At 43.4% G+C, this 25250-nt stretch overlaps 1 long non-coding RNA gene across 7 annotated transcripts in view; it reads left to right on the top strand.

Annotated features, from left to right (window-relative positions):
- The window catches only part of LOC121142725, a 190919-nt gene that overhangs the window by 145007 nt on the left and 20662 nt on the right, over positions 1-25250 (top strand). For 6 of the 7 annotated variants that reach the window (XR_005879772.1, XR_005879767.1, XR_005879769.1 and 3 more), the window contains 2 exons: positions 4269-7094; positions 22846-23209. This is a non-coding gene — a long non-coding RNA (uncharacterized LOC121142725). The remainder of the gene's footprint in view (positions 1-4268; positions 7095-22845; positions 23210-25250) is intronic. The other variant, XR_005879770.1, reaches the window with a different exon arrangement.

Raw genomic sequence — 25250 nt, 5'->3', positions numbered from 1 at the left:
GACTCTGGGGAGGCCTCTTTCATGTTCTGCTGACTGGATACAATCCTCAGAGTGTAGGGCATTGCCAACAACAATGTGGAAGCATTTCAGGGGTCTGACTGGAGACACCACCTGCTGATCAGCCTCAATGAGCTGGGCATGAGTAAGCCGTGGCAATCTGTTGTTATAGCCACGCCATCTTGGGAGTCACTTCTTACAGCAGCTAGGATTGCCCTTGTAGAAAGAGTGTGTAGGTGCTAAGAGGGAGGAAGTAGATTGATATAGTTCAAGTTACTAAATTTTAAAGACATGGTAAGAAAACACATGGTAGCTGGGGATGTGTCTCAGTGATAGAGCGCTTGCCTAGAATACAACAGACCCTGGAGTCAATATCCGTCCCTACAAAGAAAGAAGCATATGCTGTCCATCTTAGGAAATAACACCGAGGAGTGAGTGTGTGTGTGTGTGTGTGTGTGTGTGTGTGTGTGTGTAAGACACAGAGAACTTCTGGAAGGATCGGCACTTAATGTTGTGATAAATGCAGACTCCTGCTTATATTGGATTTGCTATGAGAAGAATATTTCTAGAATTACTTATGAAATTAACACGTAAAAGAAATTGGATTCCTGGGTAATTACTTAGCATAGACCCCTCCTTTGTTCTTCATTTATGTGAGAAAGAGAAGTGAAAAGTGTCATCTTTCCCCATTCATCAGTATTTCGTCCCCATCAGATTATTGAAAATGATTATTGAATTGTAGTTTTTGGCATAACCTCACATAAGGAATCTATAAAGAATTTAGGTAAAAAAAATCATAGAATAAAGTAGGCTGACACATCTATATTGATAGCAGAAAGTACTGACTTAGGGATGCTTCAGCAGGATTTCTGAGAACCCACACCTCTGCTTCACAGACTTTGCTTTGTTGGAGTCCACTCTGAGGCTTGGCTGCAAACACATTCTAACTTTCATTCTTTGGCCAACATTGGCTACCAAAGCTGAGTCACTGACACACTCACAGCTATAGCTGGTGCCTCTTCAGCTACTCTTAGCTACCGCCGCAGCTGCCTACTTTCACGTCACCTGAGACAAGCCACCGCTAAGGACTCTCAGAGACCTATTGGTTGGGACAGCGTGATCATTCTCCATCATACACTTGAGTATGAAGAGCTTTATATTTGGATGATGCCTTGGGAACCAGCTTCTACCTCCCAGGAGCTGTGCTGGCTTTCACACACACCCCTTTCTTCTGTTTTCCATTTCACTATCCAAAGATGGATCAGGTTTGACCATATTCCCACTTGCTTCACTAGCCAGCATTTTTATACTAGTATTATCCAATAATTCCTGTTACAGCATCTTGCTGTATACAGATAAAATAAAAACAGCAATGTGTAACTTGCTGTGTTTTTATGAAACAGGGAATGTTTATCAATATGGTTGGCAGGGGACATGATAGTAGTAGTTTTGGTTTCTTGGTGTCTCCTTTCTTGTATCATACAGATGTTTTTCAGTGTTGCGAAACTCCAAATAGGTAAGGCTTTAAGTTGGGAGAGAGACAGCTGGATGCCAAGAGATGTGTTTCATTGGAGATGGAAGTGATTCTCTCAGGGAATGATGATGTTGGTGAGGGTCGAGGCAACTTTAAGGAGAGTGAGGAGTGGGGGAAACTCCGGGAGACAGCTGTCACCTGCAGGAGCTCGTCCTGCCAGCGACCTTGACCCACCATGAGTTAGAGCCTGACAGTAAGCTACAAGAAAGTCTGAGTCCTCCCCCACTGTGTATATGATAGCTTTCCAGTGTGGAACTTCACTCCCAGAGGCGCCGTGAGCTAGGAAATGAGGACAACGGAAGAGGCTCTAGTGGCAAGACAGATGGTGCTATTCCTCTCAACCTGACTCCCTCCACCCCAGCTGAGGTGTCTCTGCTCCACCCTCCTTAGCTCTGCTAACCCCATTCCTGTCCTCGAAACAGGCGTCCTCTCCCGCTCTTCTCTCCCCAACCTCAGGCTCCTAGCCAACTCACAGGTTCTTTTCCGCTAGTCTGTGTGCCCCTTCTGCTGTGACTTCTGGGACAAGTCACACTGCAGAGTGGTGGTGCTCTGTCCAGCACCGCCCTCCCCTTTTCTCTCTCAGAAACTCCTCCATGGACTTTGCTTTCCAGGGCAAACTCGGAGCCTTTGTTTGATCCTTTGAGGACCTCAAAGGGTGGAACTGTTGTTTCCCATGGTTCTGCTCCTGTGGACTTCCTTCTTCCTAAATAACTTCTCCTCCCCCTCCTCCCCCTCCTCTTGCTCTTCCTCTTCCTCCTCTTCACACTCCTCCCCCACCTCCTTCTGGGGTTTGAGCCCAGGCAGGCAAATGGCCAATGAACTACTTCCTTTGCTCTACTTTCTAAAATAATTTTAAATACTCATTCACTTCATACTCTTTTGCTATTGGGAGACTGTGGCTGATGAACTTCAATTCTGTCTTCCTTGACTGGGTCAAGCATAGCTTTTACCCCCTCCTTCAGCTGTGGAAATCATATTTACCCCCTGCTTAAATGACAAAGCAAAAATGAAAACAAACGAAGCCTTCTTTAGGGCCTTTCTTTGTCCTTTTGCCAAAAGATACCAGTTAGGTGTGTTCTTTCTAAATGAGCACATTCTTTTATATGTTCCATTTCATAGATTGATAACATTTTAGCTCTAAATAATATATAAGGGTTTCTCTTGTTAAAAAATATGATGTTTAGGGATAACATCATGTTTCATTCTTACTAATATTTCTATCAACCCTGTTTCAGACCTTACTTTGTGGAGTGCACAGTTCGCTTAAAACATATTTGAAGTCTAAATGATAACCCATTCCCTCTTTGGGACTGTTGTATTATTACTTCTCATAACGTGGTATATACCCCACCCACTAAGCCTCGACACTCCCAGAATTCTCTGCATTGCTTCAGCAGAGCTATTTTAATAGAGTGCATCCTGTATGTCAGCCAAGCCCTGTCTTAAGTGATAAGGACAGGTGGGCTGTCTAACTGGTTCAGAATTACGACACTTTTCTGTCCTTGAGACTAAGGGAAGACTCAGTAGCTCTCCTAAACCATGTTATCTGATCATTATGAGGGGGGGGGCAAAACAAAGGCTGGTGTCCTTTGGATCCTGCCCACATCCCATTTCTGGAGTAGGTGAAGTTGAAATTCTAAATAGGTCCCCTTCAGTTTCCCATTGGATTCAAGCTTAGAGGTCCCGTGCCCAGCTTCACGGACATGTGAGCTGCCTGGTGATGAAGCAAAGGATCATTTGACTGGAGAGACCTCACGCAAATGTGCCTCTCAATCACACGCTGAACCACACCGAGCTACAGAAGAGAGTCAAGTGACTAATGCACCTGGAGACTTTCTCTTGACTCTTTCGTAGCTCAGTGGGGTTTACTTTGCCATGTCACTTGTCACAGCCTCCCTTACGTTTCTGCCTCCATTTGGCTGATGTTTCATATTTGCTATTTTCATACCTAGTGCAGAACAGAGCAATAACGACAGTAGAAAGCTGTTAACCGTAAAGGATTTATCCCCCAGCCCTTTTCAGGCACCTCCTTTAAACCCCAAATAAATACTTGCTTTCCTTAATCATGTCTCATGCTCAGCAATGTTCTACAATAGCAAAGTCATCATTCAACGGCAGAGTTCTGTAAAGATTTCCAATCATTTATATTTTTATTAATATTCTATTTCTAGCTCCGAATTATCGATAATAGATGCTGCTTTTGAAGTGCTTATAAAATTGAATTATATTATTGATGGTTATTTGCTTAATGTATGTCTCTCTCCCTTATTGTGAAGTCCCAGGGGCAGAGGCCACATTCTCTTCAGTATTGTTCAATCAATGACTGGCACATAAAATGTCCAGGGAATGTTTATTCGATGTGTGTGTGTGTGTGTGGGGGGGTTCTAACTAACCTCTCACCTGTTATAATAGTATTGAAAAGTGTTTATTCTCCCTGACCTTTGGAGTCTTTTGAAAGTCTTTGCTTCCACAATTAAGTCAATTAAACCTGCTTCTCTAATGAGGGGTTTCTCTGACCTGGAGAAGGATTTCTCACCTGTTTGCACATAGGAACCTGGCATTAGGAATTCCAGATGGTGGGGCCGTGGCATTTCCTACCAGTCCAGTACAAGAGAGGCCTGAGCACAGGAGTCTTGGAATCTCAGGCTACAGCTAATAAAATGCTTAGCTTGACACCACGGGAGGCGGGATCTAATTGGAAAGACCTATGAGTAGGACCTTATCGCTTTCTTCACAGGTGAAGGTGAGGAGTCAGCTTGAACAAAAGAAAAGGACACTGGACTAGACACATGGAAGGTGACTGGACTAGACACATGGAAGGTGGAGTCCAGCATTTCTGTTGTCTTCTCCTCGCACGCGGTACCTGGAGCAAACCCTGACCTCTGAGTCTTGTTTCTTATGCGTTTCCTGCGTCTGCAATGGAAGGCGATTGCACTCACTGTTTCTGCCTTGCAGAGCTGTTTGTGGGATGGCATGAGACTGTAAATTCAGCTTTATGCTGTTGGTCGGCGTGACACTCTTCTTGTGATTACTCCATAGGTCCCGGATTAGCAGAAGTGATTACGTGGATTTCCCAGTTTGTTGTAAGACAACATTATTATAACTTAACCTGGCTCTTTGGAAAATTGGATTCCACCTAATTCAACAGTTCCAGGAAAGGGCCTCCGTGAGTCCAAATGACATTAGTTCCCTCTGGGTGATACTCTGTGCTGTGGAGAAGGGACGCAGAAGATGCCAGTGACATGTTGGAGTGCAGAGGACACCTCCATGGAGATTCCATCGTCTTGCGTCATGTCACGAGGACCTGGGCAGAAACCCATGGACAACAGTAACAGAAGGAGGCGCATTGGTCTTTGAAAAGACGTTCTCCCAAGGGAGGAAGAATGTGTGAACAAAGGGAAAGTCTAGCGGCTCAGAAGCAAGACCGCAAGGAGCTTTTGTGTCGTTTGCATGGCACAGGCTTCCTCCTGCATCCTGCACACAATATCTCATGCACAGCATATCTCATTGGCATCTCAACCTCTGCCCAGAATTACGTTTTTGTACTGTAGTGAGTCCCAGGTGACCTTCAGGAATACGGTACCAGCGACTTCATCCCTGAAGAACCTCTGTCTGTACGAGTGACTTGGGACAGTTCTAACGGCCCATGCAAGGGAGTTTCTGGCCTTCGTCTCTGTGGACGGGCTTATTTCATATACTGGTCGTTCAGTACTGGTGTAAGGCCTCCAGGCCCTCGCTGCCCACCTTAGTCTCCCGCCCCATCAAAGGCAGGGTCGAGGGGAACATGGGAGGTAGTAGCCTCCTCCCAGAATGGCTGCGCTTGGTTTTATCTTAGGGATAAGCCCAGCTTTGCTGGGAAGTCCTGGTTTTTAACAACCCATCCCCTTCAGCTTCTCTCAAACACTTAGCCATGGCCTGTCCATGGACAGACATTCACGGCGCAACTCTCCAGGCTTTGTGGATGACGGTGAGTGGATGCAGACACGACTTAATAGGGATCGCGGAAACCATGCTGCCCCTTGCTGCCTTGGCTCTCTCTTCCTTAGATGCTTTGCCTTTGTGGGGCAGGATCTACTCTGACCCCTTTTGTTGTCCCTCTCTCCCAGAAAGCCTCTGGAAGTTTCTACTTCCCCATTGCGTGTAAGTTCGGCAGTCTTCACGCATTGATATGTCTCTATTAGAGCCTTTCATGCAAGATTGTGTATGAGTGTCTTCAACAATCGAATCTCAGAGTGGCGGTCACTGACGTGGAACATGGCTCTGAGTCAGCAGCCTCCTCTTTCCCCAGGAAATCCTCACGTAGGTAATTGCATCGCTCTTGTTTCAACCGGTAAGATGCCCACAAATCAGCTTAATCTCCTTGGCTATCAGAAAAAGAAAGAAGCGACGTTTTCACTTTTTGATGACCTAGAACCCTTTGCACTGGAGAGAAGGAAAAAATCCCCAGCAGGACAGAGGGACAGGGTTTAATTTTCAGAAGCCGAAACTTCTTTAAAGTTCCAAACCATTTAAACATTTACCGAGTTGGTTATTTGGCATCATGCCACACGAGCTCGCCGATAATTGGTTTCACCTTTAAATCACTTGACCAGGCTGCCCTGATGTCTTGGCGTCTCGCCAGACAGGCTCAGCATGTAATGCTTGCTTTCTTTGGGCCTCCCAATGTGTCAACTGAGTCACAGGTGCAAATGATCTGCAAGAAAAGTCCTTGTCTTTCCTGTGAATTAATAAACTGTGCGCTTCTCATCCCTGGATATTTGGAACACCTTCGTTTTTTGAAATCCAATAAGGACATTCTTCATGGAGATAATTAAAAGCCTGTGCCCTCAGCCAACAAAGCAGGTTATAATCAAAAAGTTGAGGGTAGAGGTTTGTCTTCAAAATTGATGAATCAGGCACAAAACCCGGATGTAGACACGCAAGATCAAAGTGGAAATTGCCTCTGCTAGTCCCTTGAAGAGCAAATTGTTTTATTGACTTTTCCTCCACGTTGGCCTTGTTCTGCCTTGTAGGGCTTTTTCCTTCTTTGCATTTGCAGAAAAATAGAATCCAGTGGCTTCTGAGGAGGGAAACAGAGACTTTGGCTAGCACCGTCTGTCTTGCTGGGGGCAGAACCAACTTTGATGTCGCACTGTTTAATTACAGCAGAGCCTTCCACCACCTCCAAAGAAAAAGCCCGCTACGGCCTTTCCTTTCAGAAGGCCACAGAGAGTGTGGGCGGGCGAACGTCGAAGTGTTGACCCTCCTGTAAACGGAACCCTAAGATGTTTATGGTCAGAAGGAAAGGCTTGGGTAACCTTTGACCCTTCTCAGACTACCCCACCTGGGACTGGCAGAGATGCAGCTACTCTCTTTCTTGAGAATTTCTAGACTACACACCAGGCAAGGACAAGCCCGCTTTCAACACCTAATCAGTTAGAAGAAAGCAGGCAGCCTCGTGAAGTTCTGTGAGATGAAGGGGTCTCAAAGTCAAAGGAATCGGCTTCTTTTCACTCGGAAGGCATCCTTCCCTGCCGCTGCCCAGGGTGTCTCCCATTTGCTCGAGTGAAGCAGACACATGCAAGTAAGTCATCAGTGTTTTATAAACTGTGACAAATCTGTATTCTCTCTGTCTCTGCCCCTTCTGATTAAATTCCTTCTCTGTGTTGTCCGTGTTCAGTTGCTACTTTTTTTTTGTTATATTATCATTTTGTAGAAATTATTTTCACAGGACACATGGCTTTGCTTCTGAGTTGAGAACCAATAGCGTCATCAGGGAGGCCCGTTCTCTCTGCCCGGCTCTTCAGATTACGTTGGAATAATTTTGCTTGAAAATGGCAACATATAAATCAGAAACCCTGCCTCTCAGAAGGAGCAGCACAATGCATTTTCAGGGTCCTTCTGGCTTTTACCAAGCTGTTGCGCCCCTCAAATGGTGATGAGCTCATAAATGTTTAGCAAATCATGGTAATGAATGTAGCGAGGGCAGAAGTAGCCAGCGTGTGTGTTTTTTTAATCATGCATCATTCAGTGCAAAGATGACTCTTGGATGTTTTGGCAAATTAATTTGTATTGCACTTTGGGGTAGGGAGAGAGCAGATGGACTGCAGTTGTCAGACGTGTCCTGGCAAGAGCTGCTAATGAGATTGCCCTGACACTGCCCCTGTGAGCCCAGCAGTGGCCCCCGAGAACGGGACTTCTTTGCTGTTTCCCCAGAGGGTTTCGGGTGAAGCCCGGTCCGTCCTTCTCCACGGTTGCAGATGTTTGTGCCGCGCAGGTCTCCAGCTTTAGTGCAGCCACAGATTGCTCCCCAGGCGCATCTGCAAGGCAGGTCACAGCAGCAGCAGCAGCAGCAGCAACGCTAACACTTTGCTTTGCCATCATGTGCTCTTAGAGAGCCATGCCACCCTGTCCCAAGTCAACGGCTTACACTTTTGTGAAATCCTATCTGAAAGTCCTGACACAGCCAAAAGGCTTCCTATGCTTGATTAAAAGACAAATGGTTCTCGGGGAAAACAGCCTTTGGAAGAGGTTTTATGTTTCAGCTCTCTCCTAAGCTGGGGGGGGGTTGGAAAAATAAGGAAGGAGGGGGAGATGGAAGTTAGCGGGCACGTGGAATATTAGGTTCTCTGGTCTTTGTCACTGTAGGGCCCTGCAGAGTGATGGGGTCACATCCCAGCACACCCCTGTCTGTGGGTGCTGCCGTCCTCCCCATTCTGTGGCCATCCAATCCTTTACTCTCTTTTCGAGTAACGGGGATACAGCTGCTGCTAGGCAAAGCTTCTTGCCCTCATGTTTCCCCTAGTGCTGCCTCTTGTGTAGTGCTCCGTTCTCAGAACTGTCCTCTCTTTCTGCACAGAGAGCAGAAATGTGGGAGCAGATGTCTGAGAAAAACCCGGAGGTTTTCAATGAGTGGGTGAGAACCAGGTCCGGAACATGCTTATCGTAGGAATTGTTTCTGTGCCCACAGTCTTTGAATACATGTGACTTTCCTCCAAAAATACCCAAGCAAACAACACTCATTTCTGCCACTTGGGGGAGCTGTGGCACACCAGGCGTAGATACCGCTTCTGGTAATTGTGAGTGGTTTGGCTGACTGGTATGTCTACTGAGACCTTTAAAACACCGGTTCAGTGGCAGGCAACAAAAAGACTTAGGGAGGATAATGTTACTCATGTTACCAGTAAAATATTTGAATATAAGGGCTGATGTAGAGCTCTTTGATTATTTTCACGTGTGTTCAACATTTGACAGAATTTGTACTTTAGGCCTTGGCACTGAGTTATTTTATTGCTAAACAGTAAACGGCAGTAAGTGCTGCGTGGCCTGTTTATTAAACCAGACGTGTGAGCAGTAATGGGGTGAGGCTAGTAGCATGCTCGAGGCTCACACTCACAGACAATGGCTTCGTATTAACTACCTTTTGTCACAGCTGTGTTGTGGAGCGCCTCTGTCCCTCTGTTTTCTTTGTAAGGCAGTGGTTCTCAACCTTTTTAATGCTGTGACCCCTTAATGTAGTTCCTCGTACTGTGGTGATCTCCTGGCCACCAAATTATTTTCTCTGCTGCTTTATAATATATTTATTTATTTTTGCTGCTTTTATGAAACATAATGTAAGTATCTGACACACAGATGGTCTTAGGTGACCCCTGTGAAAGGGGTCACAACCCACAGATTGAGAAGTACCAGTGTGAGGGAACAGAGGCACAGGCCAGCTCTGAGGCTAGCCTAAGCTAACTGTGCTGGTGAATGGTGATAGGAGGCTAGCCTAAGCTAACTGTGCTAGTGAATGGTGAAGCCAGGATTCAGACACAAGCATACTTCAAAGTCTACATTCTTAACCACTGCTGACATTATCAACACCGGAGCCATCCGTCCCCCATTACCAAGTCACAGTTTGGCATACATTCTAGGAGAACTTAACTTACCATGCTTTCGTCCTCATTGCCTCACCGATGCGGATGACTGAAACTAGAATACCTATTTTGCACATGGCTGAGCCCCAGATGCCTTGATAAAGGGCTACACCAGTTATCAGGAAATCCCTTGAACTTACACTGACACCATCATCTTTCCTGAGGCATCCAGTTCTAGTCTTATGCCACCAAGAGAAGGGACTTCTCTGAAGAACAAGAGGACAGCCAGTGATGGCAGAGACCACAGCAGTCAGTGTCACAGAGACACAGAATTCAGTGTCACAGAGGCCACAGCAGTCAGTGTCACAGAGGCCACAGAAGTCAGTGTCACAGAGGCCACAGAAGTCAGTGTCACAGAGACACAGAAGTCAGTGTCACAGAGGATACAGAAGTCAGTGTCACAGAGGACACAGAAGTCAGTGTCACAGAGGACACAGCAGTCAGTGTCACAGAGGCCACAGCAGTCAGTGTCACAGAGACACAGAATTCAGTGTCACAGAGGCCACAGCAGTCAGTGTCACAGAGGCCACAGCAGCCAGTGTCACAGAGGCCACAGCAGTCAGTGTCACAGAGGCCACAGCAGTCAGTGTCACAGAGGCCACAGAAGTCAGTGTCACAGAGGCCACAGCAGTCAGTGTCACAGAGGACACAGCAGTCAGTGTCACAGAGGACACAGCAGTCAGTGTCACAGAGACCACAGCAGTCAGTGTCACAGAGGCCACAGCAGTCAGTGTCACAGAGGACACAGCAGTCAGTGTCACAGAGGACACAGCAGTCAGTGTCACAGAGACCACAGCAGTCAGTATCACAGAGGCCACAGAAGTCAGTGTCACAGAGACCACAGCAGTCAGTGTCACAGAAGTCAGTGATGGCAGAGGACACAGCAGCCAGTGTCACAGAGGCCACAGAAGTCAGTGTCACAGAGGCCGCTGCTGTAGGGTATGGCCAACTCATGAGGTCTGACTGGCTTCGTGCTCACCGCTCAAGTTTACTGATTTACACTGCCCGCCAGGAGTCGCGAGCTTTGCAACACGATGAAGTGATGCGAGCGTGGTTCCAAGTCAGTTGCATCGACTGAGCGCACCAGCACCATCGCCTTTAATAAACGGCCAAACAGAACTTACCCCCGGGCTGCCTGCGGTCGGCTCCCAGCCAGTTTACCACCTCTGCTACACATTTATCTCTATTAGTAGCACCGATTGGAAAGTTGCCACTGGCTTCTGATGTCAGATAATGCGCCATCCAGCTGCACATTAATAAATAAAGACAGACAGCAGAACCGCAGATTTGGTCTATCTGGGGCAGACAGGCTATGACTGTAGGGGTATTTGGTTCCTGAACAAATCAAAGAAGTATCTATAGGATTCTGATTAGTAAGCCAACTCTGGGCAACTGTGATTTGGTGCTTAGTTCTGTGTGAGATAAGCACGAAGGAAATAAACAGAAAATGTTATCGGTCTTAGAAGCTCCTTGAAGTTTTTGCAGGAGGGAAACAGTTCAGTGGAAACGGCTGAGGCTAAGGACGTGGACACGTCGGAGTGAGATTTGAGGTGTGCAGTTCCGGGAGTGAGAGTCAGTGGCCTGGGCCTAAAGCAGACAGAAGCTTCAACACCTCCATCGGGCCTTTTCAAATATAAGATGCTAGCTCAAGCCTGCCATTGTCAGAGCTTTGAGAGAAAACACATCCGCCAAGATTAGGTAACAAACTGGCTGATTGTGGGACCATAGATAATTCACCTGGCTGTTTGAATCAGCTCCGAGAGGTATAGTAAGACCTTTCAGTGTCTTTGATACTGTCCTTGAGACTTGGGTGATTATTCTTCTCTTTTCCACAGCGTTCAACAGCATGGCATGGGCTAGTTGGATATAGCATCCATCCATCCATCCATCCATCCATCCATCCATCCATCCATCCATTCATTCAGAGTTGTTTGTAGATGCTAGATTCTGTACTATAGTTAAGAGATATTTCAGGTCTTCCACATGGAAAAAAAACATAGATTTAGGTGTCAAGATATCTGGGTTATAATCCTGGATGAAATTTAATGTACCCACCTTGGTTTCGACTCCATGTTTATCAATGAACAGTTGGCTCCACCCGTGGTGTGTAACTCAGCTTTGTTGTAGTCTGTAGTCTCTTTCTCAAATTGCGTTGGGACATTTTAGAACAGTGGTTCTGAACCTAGACAGTCTTGCCCCTCATAAACGTTCATTAATGTCTAGAAACAGAAACAATGCTGGAGGAAGGGTAGTGATTGCTGGCATCATCTAGGGGAGGAGATCAAATGTCAGATGTCCCACAGTGTTGAAGACTGTCATCCAGAGTTCCCGCAGAACTCAGGTGCAGGGACACTGCCACAGATGATGTAAATGAGGCCGAGCAGCTAGGACTCTGAATCCTGTAATCCGCTAGAATGCGTGGGCTTGGTCAGCAGGACACTAATCCACACAGACTTCATTTCTTTCTTATTACTGGGCTTAAACTATGCCTTAATTCCCTCGCCGTGGTCTCCGATAATCCAGAGTTCACCCCATGTGTCCAGTCCATTTTTCTCTCGCTACAGGTCAGAGTCTCCCTGCGTGTAGACTCTTAATGCCTCCAGGAGGAGGGTAGCAGAGGCCGAGTCTGCAGTCACCCCTGGTCCCTCACACTTCTGTGCAGCAAAGAACATCTCCTCGCTGGCCCTCAGCCCCCAGTTGCCACCCCTGCCCTCCTTGTCCCCGTGTGGCATGGCTGTCGGCTCATAGGCCTCGTCACAGCTGCGGTTCTGCAGAGTGACACTTCCGGTTTGCTTCCTCAGCCACCGTGTCCCCACTTTTGGGTCGCCAGAATTCTTTACACTTGCTCTGTCACCCCTCTGCCTTATGGAGCCTCATGTTAGGATTCTCTCAGACGCTGCCTGCGCCTGACCTGCCCTCCTCACCTGTATTTATAGTCCGTGCTGAAGGGGTTTCTCTTTGCTGCTGTTGTTAAGAGGTTCTGTGCCCCCTTCCAATAAAGACTTGGGAAGACAGTCGCAGTTTCTTCTACGTTAGGGTCCCAAACACTACCTAAAGCCCCCTTTGCAGATGCAGCTGGTTCAGATCCCCCTATTATCTTCTCTAGCCCGTCCTCCTGCCAGCAGGTTGACATTTATTTCTTTTTAAAAGTAAAGAATGACTTCTAGAAACCCTGACATTCTATAATCTCATTGTGTATACCGTAAATCAATGCCCTTGCTTTTAAAATCAAAATTGCCATTTCTATAAATGCTTTTCTTCTTTGAAAACCATAGCCCTCAGAATAGAGAAACAGTGCATTTTAAGTGATTAACTCTGCCAGGAATTTGAAAATCCTAAACATAAGAATTGGCTTTTTGTGATCTAGCTGTGTCTGGTTTCCACTTGTGATAGGAATACCACTGACTCAATGAGTAGTAGGTTTCAGGAGTAAAATAATTTAAAGGTGCCTTAAAATGGGGTCTGGTATTTACAGGAGGTGAGCAGGAAGGAAAAAGGAAGGGAACGGTAAGGGAAGAGCTAGGTAATACCACTTCCTAGCCTGTGGGACAATGACGTCTGTGTGGGGAAGCTGGGGTCTGTGGCATGTGCGTACTAGTCTTAGATTAGCTATCTGGTGTTGGTATATCGACTTCTTCCCAAAGTTATCATGGGAGCAGAGGCCTCTGGGATTCTCATATGGAAGAAGGAGATGCACATCCAAATTTCTTTTAAACTCAGTAAGAAGAGGAAAATGGGATTGGATAATTGAAAATACTTTATAGACAATTGTCTAGGCACTATTTGGATATTCTTTGTATTCAGACAAATTGCTTCAAGACACATAGACATTTTAGAGATAGGGGAAGCATTCCCTAATGGGACAAATAATGAATTTAGCTACCAAATGAAGAGATTAAAGAGTCAATTTTTCATTTTCTGTTACCTATCATCTATCCATCATCCACCATTTATCATCTATCTATCTGTCTGTCTGTCTGTCTGTGTATCTATCTATATCATCTCTATCATCTATGTAGTTTGATGTCTCTACTTATCTATCTTTGATATATCATCTATTTACTTATCTAACTTTTAGTATGGCTGATAATTTCCGTAATTATTTAGGAGACTAAGTTTTGATTTCCCAAGATGCAAGGCAGGAGCTCACCTAAAATGCATTGTGGCTTGTCATTTATTCACCCAGCTAACAATGTGACTGAGTCCAATGTCTACAAGACTAGGTCCTGATCCTTTTGGACTTGTTTGCTAATTATATGACCACAAAAATTCAATTGTTAAGTATAGTTTAACTTTCTCGTCTTTACAAAGACTCCCTTTATCATTATATTTTATTGGCTCAAAATCTGTGCATTTCCCAAAAGCCACACCTGGCACACACTTTTCTCAGAGTCTAATGTGCCCATGAATGCATTTCCTGCATTTAAGGATTTAAGCTCTTGGTAACTAAATCCTCAATCATCTCCATGTTACCTACGTTGTCTTATTTAGGAATCACTACCTGGATAATCTGTGTAGCAAATTGTAATCGCTTATATTGTGAAGGTGAGTCATCAGTAACCCAAGAGCCAAAATCCATTTGGGCTGCAAATGACCTTTCCATATTTTGAATATAGTCCAAGCTGTCACATGTCAATTTTTATTCAAATTATTCTCAACAAAGAAAATTCACCAGCTGAAAACGTAAAACCAACCCTTTCCCCTCAGTTCTTCCTATGAAATTTCCAGTGTCTGGGCAAAATTTAACCAATGGAGGGTCAGAATGAAAGCTCCCACACTTGTCCAGTGGGGTCAGGCTTTTGGCTAAAGTGATCTTTTGAGTCAGAACAATGCTCTGGGAATGTAGCTATTCAGTCACATTGCATCTGCCATTAGGAAAAAAATGTATTAAGAATATCTCTTTGTTTAAAGATAAGCAAACTATGAAAATTGCGATTCAAAGTGTTGCACTAACATTTTCAGTTAAGGAGCTCTTGGGAGGACACATTCCTCCTAAGGAATGGGGGCTACTATAGGACCCCAAGGAAATACCCCCCCACACACTGCAGAAGTCACATGCTAGAAAAGGCATTGCCACACAGTCTGGCTCTCCAAGTGCTTGTATTGCTGCTTCACCTTAGAAGGTGAACTACCTTGCCCGTGTTGTTAATGGATAGCCCTCTGGGTTCACATGTTCATATCTACCTCTGAAGTAGAATGACTGATAACTTTCCTAGCAACTGCCTTCATGGCTCATTTCCCTTACAATTCTGGTTTAAGATAAGATTTCACCTGCATCCTGGACTCCAGAAGGAATTTGTGCTGTGTATAAGAATGTGTACATTCACCCATGGATGTGAAAAGTCACCGTAGTGCAGAAGGATTATAATGTGATATGGATTTCCTTTTTAATCACACGTCAATCTGAGAGGGTTTTTTTTAAAGGTGGGCTGTGACCCCATTCTGTCTATGCATTAGGTAATTACCAGGTATAGAATAAAACATTTACTTCTCCCATCTGTCTTTACCAAAGATGAAAGTGAAGATAGGCTTCAAACAATTACTGTTGTATGGTCAGCATACGTTCCAAGTCTAACCTAGCAGGGTTTCTGTGAACATGAGCAAGCTAGGCTTTTCTTGCCATTTAAAAATCCGCATGCATTGAACATGGATGAATAAATAAAAACACACTGTGTTGTATGCCACTGTCCTCTGAAATTTCATCTGCAGCAGATAGCGTTTCTGTTATTACAGATTCAATATTAGCTGATGTCACAGCTAGATCCTATCACACAGTAGCCATTGTAGAGGTGAGAAGGATAATACCTGACTGTATCTCTTAGATTTACCTGCTTTACACACCCCGTTATTACTTGGGTCTCTGAAAGCCTCGGTATTCAGAAAAATGAACACAATCTGCACTCATCTTTTGAGCTAATAACACCTAATCTATAGACGGGTCGCCTGCCAATTTCACCTCATCTAGACGCTCATTTATTAGAGCAAAACACAGGACAGAGTCTACGGCTCATTTGGAGCATATTGGGATCTGCTTAATGAGGAAAGGCAGTTGGGGCTGCGTTTTTTGTGGATCCCGGAAATTAATAAATGACAGAGGCAATCGTGGTTTCTGTGGCAGCCAAATTGCTTGCAGTTGAGGTATCACTGCCTCCAACTGAGGTTTACACAGCAAGATAAACCCAGGTACTGATTCTTGTTTCGCAAAGGCCTGTCACGATAGAGTGTGATAAAGATGTAGCCTAGCTCTATCCACCCCCACAGGTCAAAATATTCTAATACCTTGTGTTTATGTAGCACCTGGCCCCAGGGGCCGCATGGTGCCGACACGCAACATCACTCCCTGATTACATTTCTCACAAGTCCCTGCAGCGATTAGGTGACTGCTGTGCAAATCTGACCAGAAGGGCATGCTCTGAGTGAGGACGCCGAGAGGCACTTGGAAGTCTGGCCCTGAGTTTGAGCTTTAAGTGGCATGCATGCTGCATGATAAATGAAAACCAAGGAGGCTTGGGTTGGCTACTCAAACAGTCTTTGTCTTCGGAGCAACATTAAATGTAAAACGAGGTTCAAGGGTAGAGTGGGCAGCCACAAAAGTATCTGGGCATTTGGGGATACTCCTGGGAAATAAAGTAAGGACAGTGATGGGAGGCGAGGGACTCACTGCTTGTTCCTGGGTGTCAGCGGCTCATCCAAACACTGCGAGAGAGCTGTGCTTATTTAAAGCATATGCTACGGCACAGCTCTATTTTGTAGGGGGAAACTGTAAACAGAGACAGGAGAAATGTGTGGTCCATGGAATGCCGTGCACAGCCAAGCTATCTGAGAACTGGCAACCCTCCCAGTTCTGCAATTTAACATGTTTAATGGGGGTAATAGAATACACCTGTACATCAACGGGACACGTATTAAATCTTTCTCATGGTATGTTCTGGATGTGTGCGTCAGTGTTTTCCTTGGCTGTGCTATGGGGCAGATGAGTTTTGAAAGCCCAGAAAAATCAAACAATCACAAATGAGGCTTTGATTTCCTTTAACAGAAATGACCCCAGTAGACAGAAGCATTTATTGCAAACTAATGCTGATAATGGTCCCCATCCCAACCCTAGTTTTCCTGGCCTCTTTCTGTCACTTGCAAGCACAATGATATTCCTCTTGTTTGCATACATGTAATGCCAATATTACCTTTCTAAGTAATTGGAATTGGAATAGGGCTGTATATCAAATGCTTTGCCAGGGTGTTGCCAATATGGTTAGAATGTAGAAAAGAAAAACAGACAAGAAGTGTAGTTCATCACGAATTTCAGGGTTTTTTTTTTCTACATACAATAAATGAATGCTACAGACCTAGATCAACGTAGACCTAGGCAACAGGGACTCATTCGCGAGGCTCAGCGTTTTCTCGTGACTTCTCTAGACTGGCGATTGCTTTGCTTCCCGTGGGACAGGAGCCCCTTGGGGCATACAAGAACAAGCTTACTTAGAACTCATGTCTCCAGTGACACTCACACATGCTAGGTGTTCACAGTTGGAAATCTCTTATGAATGGACACAAACCCATTTCTAACGCTTTCCCGTGTCTCTTCTCAGTTGTCTCCCAGTCTAAGAGCAAGGGGAAGTTTATCTGAGGTGCACTGAAGGAGCTGCGTTTCTGGGCTGCATCTCTCATCCCTGAGATGCTGGTGACGTTCTCACTGAATGACAGTGAGTCGCCCGGGCTGGACTGGAACTCGGCCTGAGGCCATCTGGACATCCACATCTGTGACTTTCCACTGAAAGTGTTTGATGCGGGCCTGTGCAGACACAAGCCACCAGCCCCACTTTGAACAACACAGTCCCTCAGTTGTGTTTCCGACTCTAGAAACACTGTTTTCATTTTTGAGCTACTACAAAGAGACAGTCCTCATATTAAAACCTAAAGGCCAAAATTCGGCTTACATTGCAATTTTTTAATCTTCTCAATTTTTTTTTGTAGAGACAAAACTGCCAAAGGCAACACGCATGCATTCAGTCAAGGAGATCATTTTGGCAATTATGGTCCACATAAACGGATAAGGCAATTAGGAAAGGTGCCAGAAGGGACACTCTATATGCTCGTGGCAAAATTGTGCTCAGGGAAGTTATTAAAAAAAAAAAAACCTGATTGTCCCCTGGACTTCTGCAATCCCTGCTTCTTGGAAACTATTTTCATATCCTAATTTCTCATCAACTTTTCCATTCTCTATATATAACAAAGTTGCGTTTGGCTGTGGCTGGGATTAACAGAACTTTGAGACGGGTCCATTGCGGCAGCCACTGCAGGCCTGGAGCATCGGTGTAATATGCAGAAGCTACCACGGGCACGTCTTCCTATAACACACATTTCTGCTGGGTGACCTGTATCTTAAGATGGCCATAGGGACTCGGCAAAGAAATAAGAAATGCGACACACTTGGAAATTGAGAGGGGGAGAAGAGCCACCAAGGAAACAGAAGGCACAGAAGGCTCTAGATGCGCCCCGAAAATTCTGATACATGAAAGCAGGAGTCGGGGGTGGGGAGGGAAGGAGATGGAGTAGGGGAAATGCCAGAAATCCTGTACACTAAAACAGTCAATTGCAAGTTTTTAATTAAGGATGAACTTGACACAATAATACTGACTGGCAAGCTGTATCATGGGTGTTCAGAATTATTTCTTCCCCAAAGCAAAGGGTGTCTGGGTCAGAGGATATCACCGATTTATTTGATATTGATAACACAATTTGATATTTGTTTTAATGTTTTGTGATGATATTTGTGTAACAATACTGTTACATGTGGCCCTTGCAAGTATCGGCAATTTTTATTAATAATAATAATATTTATTGTTATTTAGAAAACATTACTTAGTAGCTGAAGTATTGTCTTGCTACTGTAATTTTAATTTATATTAGTATTGGTGGAATCCAATTTTTTTCAGCGTGCTTGTAGCCCTAATGTCCTCCAGTTATTATAGCTGTTAGCTTCCCTCTGTGAGTGCATGTATGCATGAGTGAGTGTGTGTACATGCGTGTATGTATGTGCGCACACATACAATACATGCCAGGACACATGTGTGGAAATTGGGATAAGCTATGGAGGTCTGTTTTCTCCTTCTGCGAGGGGATTGAGGGTCTGGACTCAGGTCACCAGGTGCAGTGGCAAACACACTCACCCAGCTGAGTCTTCTCGTGAGTCCCGCGTCCCCTCTTCTAACACGGTTTGTTTAGATCAATCAGCTGGGGCTGATTACCACACAGTCACACATTCTCTATGTTTTGCTCGTCTGTGGGCTTCTATAATGGTCTCTGTCTGTCACAAAGAGAAGTGCATCTCTTGAGGGGTGATAACCACACTGTCTGTGGGTAATAGAGTGGGGGGTGGATTCCCCAAGATTCATGACCTCACTGGACCTGAGAAACTGACTGAGTTTTGATTTCCCTCTTGTTCGGTGGGAAATCCTGTATATTGTTATTATATACCTATATACTATACACAACATATAATAAAATTATGTATTATTCACAATATCTAGTGACAATACATGCGATTCTCTGTTAATCTACAGTTACATATTATATATGACATATAATATAATCTATGATAGTTAATATATAGATTATGTATAATATGTAATTATATGTACATAACAATTAAAGAAAAAGAGCCCAGAGGCCACAGATTTGAGTGAGGGCAAGGCGATGAAGCATGCATTGGAGGACTTGAGGGAGGAAAGGGAAAGAGAAAATGATGTAGCTACATTTCAATTTCAAAAAATAATGTCATTTATTTAGACCCATGTCCATGAGGCTGTATCAAGAGTTCTAACATCCGAGTCTGCCTTCCTGTTTCGTACTGGTTGGCACAGCTAGTGCATCTAAAGACATCCAGCAAAGCAGATTGCTACCGCACAAACGTTTTGTATTGTAGACATATCCCAGGGTTATGTTCTGCTTTCTTAATCTTCTAGACTTCAAGTTAATTCCTTCAGATTTATAGAGGTAGAATGAATTGGGATGGACATAAAGTTGTGATTTTGTCACATTAAAAAAAACCTTTTAAAGATGATTTAATATCCATTAGGAGGCACTGTGGTCATCCATTGGGCCTTCCTGGAGCTGTTTCAAACCCAGTTTGTAATCAGCTAATGACTGTTCCTTTCATGCCAGCACCAACGTGAGACGTATATAAAGTGACTGTTACTTTTTTTCTTTTCAGAAGATGAAATAAAATCAAAGAGTCTTTTGCTTACTTGGTCATAACATTACAGAATTGGTAAGAGAGAAAGAGTTTGTGGCCAAGCACTTTCCCCTGGTCTCCAGAGACAGGCTGTTTCAGTCAGAATGTCCATCCACTGTGGGTACACACAATTAGCAGGGTTCTTTTCCTGCTAAATTTTCTAGACTAGACTGTTTTGGAGGCATAGTGCTGTTTTAGAGCAATGGAACAAAAGGTCGAACTCATGAGAAGGTAAGGTAGATACTGAGAGAGGTGACCCTGCGAGCTCAGCCTTGCACTGGCTGTGACCAAGCATTGGGTTACTCAGGACATGAGTAAGCATCGCCATGTTAATCTGATACGTGATGCAGGCACCTCACAATGCGAAAGCTGAAGGGTGGTGGAGAAGGCGGGAGACCCTGAGAAATTAAACGGTGCGAAACGTGAACAGAGCTGAGACTTCTTTGCTTTTGAGTTACATCCAAACAGGCCAATGGGATAAAGAGCCTCTTCAGACTCCTTCCTCATCGAGGATCTTGCCTTCCTCTCTTAGTTGTTCAGTGAACTCAACGCAGTTGCTTTAGCTGAAATCACAAGGTGACCTTAATGTTCAGTGTTGTTGACATTTCACAGGATTGCTCAAAAAGTTACTCCATATGCTGGCAAAGTAAATGGCCTTATGAAAAGAGTTAAGGGATTTTTGTCTTCACTTTTATGAAGGACAGTGTGTAAGAAGGATTACTGGCACTAATTCCTTAAACACTGGGGAGTGAACTCTTCCAGTCCTGGCCTTTTCTTGAGGATATGGTTGATCACTTCCTTCATTTCTTTACTAATGGTTAGTTCGTCGACTATGATGATATATTTCTTCATAGGTTGTATGATTTAGGAAATTATTTTTCTAGGTTATCCATCTGTTGGTATACACCTATTCATTGTAGCCTCAGTATTATATTGATATCCAAGCCAGACAAAGCCATTACAAGAAAGATCAATTATCAGATAAACATAGGTGCAAAAATTCTGAGCAAAATGCTAGCAAACTAACAATGCAATAAAAGGACCACACACTGTAACTAGGTAGGATTTATTCTGGGGCTCTAAAAATGGCTCAACATAAACAAATCAGTTAATGCAACACACCACATGCCAGGCTACTAAAATGAAATGTAACAACCACACACAGAAAAGAGTGTTTGATGGAATCCAATACCTTTTGTGTTAGAGAGTAAAACTCTCAACAAAACAGATCTATGCGGAATTTTCCTGAGTGTAACACAGGCTATCTATAAGGAGACCACAGCTACCACCATAATAGGCAGGATAAGTTGAGAAGTTGTTCTCTAAAGTCAGATCCAAGGACAGGATACCCATGATCAATGTCTCTACCTGACACATACAGACATCTTGTTCAGAACAGCGAAGATAAAAAGAATGAAGCAGAAGACAAAGGGAGAAGGAAATTTTCTCTGTATTTAGATGACATTATCTTATATTCAGGAAACTATAGCCTATAAGCAATAATAAATGGAGAAATGTTGCAGTATATAAAATTAGCATATAAAATTAATTTTGTTTCCATAGTCTAATAATGAACCAAGAAAGACATTAATAAATATTCCAGTTTCAGTATCACCAAAATAATGTCTAGGGATAAATTCAACAAAGGAAGTGAAACAACTCTACCCTATGAAACCGTAATGAGTGAAATGAATGAACATGCAAGTAAATGGAATGATATCCAGTTCTAATGAAATAGAAGATTTAATACTGTTAAAATATGCATGTTGCCCAGTGCGGTCTGTAGACGACATAGATTCTCATCAAAAACTCAATGGTACTGTTATTTAAATGAAAGAAGAAAATTTGGGAGACAACTTCCATGACATTTGTTGTGAAAACAATTTCAAGCACGCAGCACCCCAAACTCAACCCGCAAAAGCAAAACTAGACAAGCATGTCTAAAACAAGCTAAAGAGGAGACAACTTGGAGAAGTGAACTTAGAGATGGCAGAAAATATTTGGGACTGATAGTGTGAATAAAAGAGGAAATGACTTGGCTAGTCAGGTTATTAAAAGATGTTTGGCATCACTAATCATGAGGGGACTGTAAATTAAAACTACAATGACATCATTATACATTAGTCAGGATGACTGTTAACACAGGGTAAGTATGGGTGACAATGAAGCCATAGGAACACTTGTGCTCTGTTAGTGGGAATGTAAAATGTGGTATTCTTACTATGGAAAATAGTGCAAACTTTTCTAACAGTTCAAAGCAGAACTATCATTTTATTCAGTAATTCTATTTCTTTTTGTAATATATCTGAAAGGATTGAAATTTGGGTCCTAGAGTCTCCTAGAGTCTTTACTAGCAGTCATGATTGTCAAAACATGGCAGCAAGCTAAATGTCTACCAATGGATGCATGCACCTATGCACACAAGCATTCCTATATACATGCGTACATATATACCTACACACAGACACGCCTTCATGCATACACACATGCACACAGACATATCAGGTGTTATATGCATGCATATACAACAGAATGTCACTTGGCCTTAGGAAGGAAAGCGGTCCTGTAGCACGTGACAACAGGAATGAACTTGGAAAACAGACGCTAAGTGAAACAAGCCAGCTGGGTATCAACTTGAGTAACGCCAGGATGTGCTGCACAGCAGCTTCCCTGTATTTAGAAACACTGTGTTGTGCACTGAATAATTGCTAGAATCAGCAGTATTACCTATATCTAACAGTAGTAAAAAGAAAGCAAATTTACCCAGAAAAATTAAATATGTTGCATAATCTGCAAGAAGGTGAGCATAAAGTATATTACCAGGACAAGCAATAAATTCTAAGTAAGGATATTGAGTTACATAAAAGTAATTAGATATTTTCTGTTCTTTGTTTTTGATAATTGTAGGATGGTTGTTTAAGGGAGCCAAGAATGTTCTTTATCTTAGGACACGATGTCTGTAATTCCTTCACAAGTGCCAAGTATTTCAGAATACATAGATGCAACACAAATGTAGAATATTAGAAAAGGCAAAGGCTAATGCTTGTTGAATTCATACAACATGTACATTGGAGTTCTTTATGCCATTCATGCGATTTTAATGTGTTTTTGAAATTGTATTTAAATAAAGAGCAAAATGTAGAAGAAATATTCATAGTAAAGACCTGTCCATTTTCTGTTTTTGAAAGCCGCAAGTAAGCATGTGTGGATTTTAAAGCAAGGGGCGAAATATAATCAAACAAGACTAAATTCATTGAACCGAATCCAGCTTATCTGGAATTCAGAAGTTAATCACTTGATGGCGGCATGGCTGATTTGTTGGACTGGCTGATGTAGAGGCAGGCACACATGAAGTTGGCTCTTGGCTTTTGAGGTAAAAGAGCCTGAAGCACCTCCCCTGAATTCTAAAGAGAGCGGAGACTGAATCTTCAGGAATGGAAATGCTGAGGAAACATCTTAGTGTGCACCCTGCTCGGCTGACTCCCAGTCACACCTTCCGGGAAAGCGTGGTGACACTCCCTTTGCCACCATGGAAGACCCCTGAGTCACCAGGTAGGTTTGATATAATTCAGGGGCATTTCAGTACCACTGGGTTTCTGATCTCAATGGTAGCGATGTCATGTGAAATTAGAGAGAACAGGTGGTGACGCTATTACTACAATGAAATCATGTTTAAAAATTGCTAATTACAGGATTTTGACCCACAGGAGTCTCTGGCAAATGGCTCCTTAGGAATGAAATGGATGGGCAGACTAGTGGAGTGCTTCTTGAAAAGCATAGACCAAAAGACAGCTTCAGGTTGGCTGGGAAGAAAATGAATCCGAATTACCTCCCAAGGAATTTACAGCCTCTTGTGTAGTTCTCTGACCAGAGACAGTACACTGACCCCATGGCCCCTGGAATTAAGGAAAGATGGCATGTCTTAATGGGCAGCACATTCCCCAGCTTCTCCAAATGTTCCATAAACCATTTACCACATTAATTATAACCAGCTTTCCTAGTGTTTATTACTGGCTCTGATCTTAAGATCAGAGACCCCAAATGCCACCATGACCTATGATGTAGTAAGTAGAAACAATGGCTCATGATTCAGGAAAGGAGCAAAGGAACACATTATCTGTCCTCACATATTATCTTTATTTTAAGATATCATATAACTTCTCTGCCAAGGACACACACTTTTTATTTGGATAAGGGGGGACAAAAGTAGATGCAAAAGCAGAGAGTGAATCATGCTAGGAAGTTTCTGGTTGTGCAACAAATTCCTTTCAACAGTTCCCATTGTGTTCTTCTCTCCAGAAGACTGATCAGTGTAGGGATCTATGTAGGACTATTTACGGAGACCCATATCTTTGCTAGTGGTGGCCTTTTTGCAAAATTCTATCCTTTTGGGTTTGGTAACCACCCTCTCTGAGTTTCTTCCTCGCTGACCTTTATAAATAGCATCTTGGCCTTCATTGGCACTTCTCACTGTAAATGTGTTACCTGTCACCTGCGAATGAGCTGACTGGTAGATAGAGTTGCTTAGTACCACAATACACTTACAAGTATCATGAAACCAAAGTACCTCATACTTTTACTCCTGTTTATCCAGGTATTGCTTTCATGACAATCACTGACCTTTTGAATAATAAAATAGTAAATTTTATAAGGTAGAAGTCTAATCTGTGAATGTTCTATGATATTCCACATTCAATACATATAATATTATTTTCATCCTATAGTAACACTTAGACATATTTTAGATCACTTTAAGACCTGAAGAAATTGGTAACTAAAACTTGAGTGAAAATATTAATATGGTACCAGAAATACATTCAGAATCTGTTTCTTTTTTTTAGGACGTTGTCTGTCCTCTAATATTTTTTTTTTATTTCAAGCACCATTTGTGTTTGTTTATCCTCATTACCAAATCTTTCCCTACATAATCAGACTACCATATGCCATTAGAGAATAACTTCACATTTTCAACCAATTTGTTATATTTTAGATTTTAATTCTGTGTTTATTCATTTGTTTTTCAAATTATAGGCTGAATGTCTTGAAATGGAGACTGATTTTATTTTTAACTTTTTATTGATTATTGGTGGATTTCGCATCATCCACCCAGCTCCCATTCATTTCCCTGTTACCCTGGTTTTCGCCCTTGCAACCTTCCTGTTCCAAAATCAAAATTTAAAAGCTTAAAAAAACCACCACCAACAACAAAATCTCCGCATGGAAGCTGTAGTGTAGCTCAATGCGCCACACAGCTTACACTTTACACCTAAGTATTCATCCCAATGGGTCATTGGTCTGGTTCAAAGCCTCTGGCTTCTGCTACTCTGCTGATATTGGGCTCTCACTGGGGCTCCTCTTGGATAGCCTCTTGTTGTTGACTTGTGTCCTGGAGCTTTGGATCTGCAGGCCTGGCCCCTTCACTTACTCCAGGAGTTCATAGATGGGGTGGGTGTTGGGATAAGACTGTGATTTTTGTGTTTCTATGCTTAGAACTTAGTTCAATGGTTAGCACATAGTGTGCCTTAGGAACAGGAGCTCCATTTAATAAGTCAACATCTTTCATGAGCTGGGAGAAAGTTACGTCTTTTCTAAA

Source organism: Mesocricetus auratus, unplaced genomic scaffold, assembly GCF_017639785.1.
Source record: "Mesocricetus auratus isolate SY011 unplaced genomic scaffold, BCM_Maur_2.0 Super-Scaffold_100010, whole genome shotgun sequence".
In the NCBI taxonomy this organism is placed as follows: domain Eukaryota; kingdom Metazoa; phylum Chordata; class Mammalia; order Rodentia; family Cricetidae; genus Mesocricetus; species Mesocricetus auratus.
This window is presented reverse-complemented; position numbering and strand designations above follow the sequence as displayed.